Source organism: Scyliorhinus torazame, chromosome 14 (assembly GCF_047496885.1).
Source record: "Scyliorhinus torazame isolate Kashiwa2021f chromosome 14, sScyTor2.1, whole genome shotgun sequence".
NCBI lineage: Eukaryota > Metazoa > Chordata > Chondrichthyes > Carcharhiniformes > Scyliorhinidae > Scyliorhinus > Scyliorhinus torazame.
Genome location: NC_092720.1, coordinates 202221668 through 202225996, shown reverse-complemented (window position 1 = coordinate 202225996; position 4329 = coordinate 202221668).

Here is a 4329-nt window from a genome sequence, read left to right as displayed (position 1 = left end):
GGGTGGCAGGGGTCAGGGGTGGCAGGGGTCAGGGGTGGCAGGGGTCAGGGGGTGGCAGGGGTCAGGGGGTGGCAGGGGTCAGGGGGTGGCAGGGGTCAGGGGGTGTCAGGGGTCGGCAGGGGTGTCAGGGGGTGGCTGGGGGTGTCAGGGGGGCGGCAGGGGGTGTCAGGGGGCGGCAGGGGTCAGGGGGCGGCAGGGGTCAGGGGGTGGCAGGGGTCAGGGGGGCAGGGCAGGGGTGGGTCAGGGGGTGGCAGGGGTCAGGGGGTGGCAGGGTCAGGGGGGTGGGGGGTCGGGGTGGCAGGGGTCAGGGGGTGGCAGGGTCAGGGGGTGGCAGGGGTCAGGGGGTGGCAGGGGTCAGGGGGTGGCACGGGGTCAGGGAGGTGGCAGGGGTCAGGGGGTGGCAGGGGTCAGGGGGTGGCAGGGGTCAGGGGGGTGGCAGGGGTCAGGGGGGTTGGCAGGGGTCAGGGGGTGGCAGGGGTCAGGGGGTGGCAGGGGTCAGGGGGTGGCAGGGGTCAGGGGGTGGCAGGGGTCAGGGGGTGGCAGGGGTCAGGGGGTGGCAGGGGTCAGGGGGTGGCAGGGGTCAGGGGGTGGCAGGGGTCAGGGGTGGCAGGGGTCAGGGGGGTGGCAGGGGTCAGGGGGTGGCAGGGGTCAGGGGGGTGGCAGGGGTCAGGGGGTGGCAGGGGTCAGGGGGTGGCAGGGTCAGGGGGTGGCATGGGTCAGGGGGTGGCAGGGGTCAGGGGGTGGCAGGGGTCAGGGGGTGGCAGGGGTCAGGGGGTGGCAGGGGTCAGGGGGTGGCAGGGGTCAGGGGGTGGCAGGGGTCAGGGGGGTGGCAGGGGTCAGGGGGTGGCAGGGGTCAGGGGTGGCAGGGGTCAGGGGGTGGCAGGGGTCAGGGGTGCAGGGGTCAGGGGGTGGCAGGGGTCAGGGGGTGGCAGGGTCAGGGGGTGGCAGGGGTCAGGGGGTGGCAGGGGTCGGGGGTGGCAGGGGTCCGGGGGTGGCAGGGTCGGGGGTGGCAGGGGTCCGGGGGTGGCAGGGGTCCGGGGGTGCAGGGGTCCGGGGGTGGCAGGGGTCAGGGGGTGGCAGGGGTCCGGGGGTGGCAGGTGGGTCCGGGGGTGGCAGGGGTCCGGGGGTGGCAGGGGGTCAGGGGGTGGCAGGGGTCAGGGGGGGTCGGGGTGGCAGGGGTCAGGGGGTGGCAGGGGTCAGGGGGTGGCAGGGGTCGGGGGTGGCAGGGGTCAGGGGGTGGCAGGGGTCTAGGGGGTGGCAGGGGTCAGGGGGGTGGTGGCAGGGGTCAGGGGGTGGCAGGGGTCAGGGGTGGCAGGGTCAGGGGGTGGCAGGGGTCAGGGGGTGGCAGGGTCAGGGGTGGCAGGAGGGTGGCAGGGGTCAGGGGGTGGCAGGGGTCAGGGGGTGGCAGGGGTCAGGGGGGTGGCAGGGGGTCAGGGGGTGGCAGGGGTCAGGGTGTGGCAGGGGTCAGGGGGTGGCAGGGGGTCAGGGGGTGGCAGGGGTCAGGGGGTGGCAGGGGTCAGGGGTGGCAGGGGTCAGGGGGTGGCAGGGGTCAGGGGTGTAGGCAGGGGTCAGGGGTGGCAGGGGTCAGGGGTGGCAGGGGTCAGGGGTGGCAGGGGGCAGGGGGGTGGTCAGGGGTGGCGGGGTCAGGGGGTGGCGGGGTCGGGGTGGCAGGGGTAGGGGGGTGGCAGGGGTCGGGGTGGCAGGGGTCGGGTGGCAGGAAAGCAGTGGCCAGCAGCCGGGCTGTGCTGACCTTGCAGACGGTGTAGGCGCTCTTGATGGCCGTGCAGCTGTGGGCGCTGTGCTGTGGGCCGAGCTGCGGCAAGCCCGGCACACCAGCTGCAGGTCCTCGGAGCAGAAGAGGCGGAGGTCCTGCTGGTGGAGGTGGCAGAGCAGGCGGGCTGCCCTGCCGGCCCGGCTCGGGCTGCCCACAGCCGCTGGAAACCCTCCACGATGTTGGCCAGCAGCCGGTTGGCCCGCACCTCCCGCTGGCCCGTCTCCCGCCGGCACTGCGGGCACGGGATGCGGCCGCCCGCCTCCGGCTGGGCCCGGCACGCCGTCACGATGCAGTCCCGGCAGAAGTTGTGGCCGCACTCCAGGCTCACCGGCTCGGAGAAGAAGTCCATGCAGATGGGGCAGCTCAGATCCGCGTTCAGATTGTCATGCCATGGCCGCTCCCGCCCGCCCTCCTCCTCCCCCTCCCTCCCTCCCTCCTCCTCCCCTCCCTCCCTCCCTCCTCCTCCCCCGCCGCTCTACCTCCCTCCCCTCCTCCCTCCTCCCCTCCGCTCTACCCCCTCTCCTCCCCTCCTCCTCCCCTCCCTCCCTCCCTCCTCCCCTCCTCCTCCTCCCCTCCGCTCCCTCCTCCTCCCCTCCCTCCGCTCTACCCCCTCCTCCCTCCTCCCCTCCTCCTCCTCCCCTCCGCTCCCCTCCTCCTCCCTCCCTCCCTCCTCCTCCTCTCCCTCTCCTCCTCCCCTCCTCCTCCCTCCCTCCCTCCTCCTTCCCTCCTTCTCCTTCCCTCCCTCCCTCCTCCGCTATACTCCCTCCTCCGCTATACCCCCTCCTCCTCCCTCCCTCCTCCCTCCCTCCCTCCACCCTCCTCCCTCCCTCCCCCGCTATACCCCTCCTCCCCTCTGCTATACCCCCTCCTTCTCTCCTCCCCTCCTCTCCTCCTCCTCCCCCCACTCCTCTCCCCCCCGCTCTACCCCCTCCTTCTCCCTCCCCTCCTCCTCCCTCCCCACCTCCCTCCCTCCCCTCTACCCCCTCCTTCTCCCTCCCTCCCCCGCTATACCCGCTCCTCCTTCCTCTCCCTCTCTTCCTCCTCCCCTCCGCTATACCCCTCCTCCTCCCTTCCGCTATATCCCCTCCTCCCCTCCACTATACCCCCCCAATCTCCCTCTCTCCTTCTACTTCCCCTCCTCCTCCTCCTCCCCCCCCCCCTCCCCTTCCCTTCCCTTCCCCCCTCCCCTCCTTCGGTTTTTTCTCTCCCTCCCTCCTCTATCTCCCCCTTGTCGTCCTCTTTGTTTTTTCTCTCTCTCTACTTCCCTTTCTCTCTCTTGTCCTTCTCTTTGTTTTCTCTCACTCTAGCTCCCTTTCTCCCTCTCGTCTTTCCCTTCGGTTTTTTCTCTCTAACTCCCTTCCTCCCTCTTGCCTTCCCCTGTCTCTCTCTCTCTCTGGCTCCAATTTGCTGTGTCGTTCCTCTGCACTGTCTGTCTGTCTCTCTCTCTCTCTCTCTTCAGTCTGCCTTCGCTTCTTTACCCGTCTGTTTCTCTCATCAGTTTCTCACTCTGTCCCTCTTGCCCTCCTGTAGGTCTGTTTGCAAATATTCTCAGCTGGGCGTCCCTACCTTTCACTTCTACTTCCTGCTCCTGACGCCTGGCCTGTCGTCGCTTCATTTAAATATGAATAGTTCTGTCAGCTGAGGGGAATTTCGACAGTGTTGCAACATAGGCCGGCTTTTTACATACCCTGAACGCGCAGATTGCAGATGGGAATATGTGCTGGGATGATCTGAGTGAGAGCTGGGTCAGAGCCCTGGAAATCCCTCCCTGACTGCACCATGGGGGTGTTCCACGTGGACTGTGGGGCTCACCAACGACATGCATGAGAGGCACTTGGGGATGGGCAATAAATGCTGGGGTAGCCCTCACCCCACTGCTGCACCCTGTCTGTGTCCCGGCCTGCATGAGGGCTGTCTCTACTGGCAGTGAGCCTGTGGTAGCTCAGTCCGCTGCTTCTGCATCAGCAGCCAAGTGCACTATGTGGCCATCTGTCCACAGAGAGAGAGAGACAGAGGTCAAACACGAGTTCACAGCATGTGGTTAACACACAGTTGTGAGGAGTGGCTAATACACACTGCGCTCCGATACTGTCACACCAGGGAGGTGTCGGTGGTACGATGGCAATGTCAGGGCAGCACAAGTGGTTAGCACTGTGGCTTCACAGCGCCAGGGTCCCAGGTTTGATTCCCCGTTGGGTCACTGTCTGTGCGGAGTCTGCACATCCTCCCCGTGTGTGTGTGGGTTTCCTCCGGGTGTTCCGGTTTCCTCCCACAGTCCAAAGACGTGCAGGTTAGGTGGATTGGCCATGCTAAATTGCCCTTCGTGGTTAGGAGGGGTTATTGGGTTAAGGGGATAGGGTGGAAGTGGGGGCTTAAGTGGGTCGGTGCAGACTGGATGGGCCGAATGGCCTCCTGACTGGTATTCAGGAAACCAATGTCAGTGCTCTGGCGACGCAGGTTCAAACCTCCCCCATGGTAGCTGGTGGAATTTGAATTTATGAGGGACATAAGGGGAGAAAGTTCCTTTCTATCCACCCTAGTAGAGGGGTCAGTAA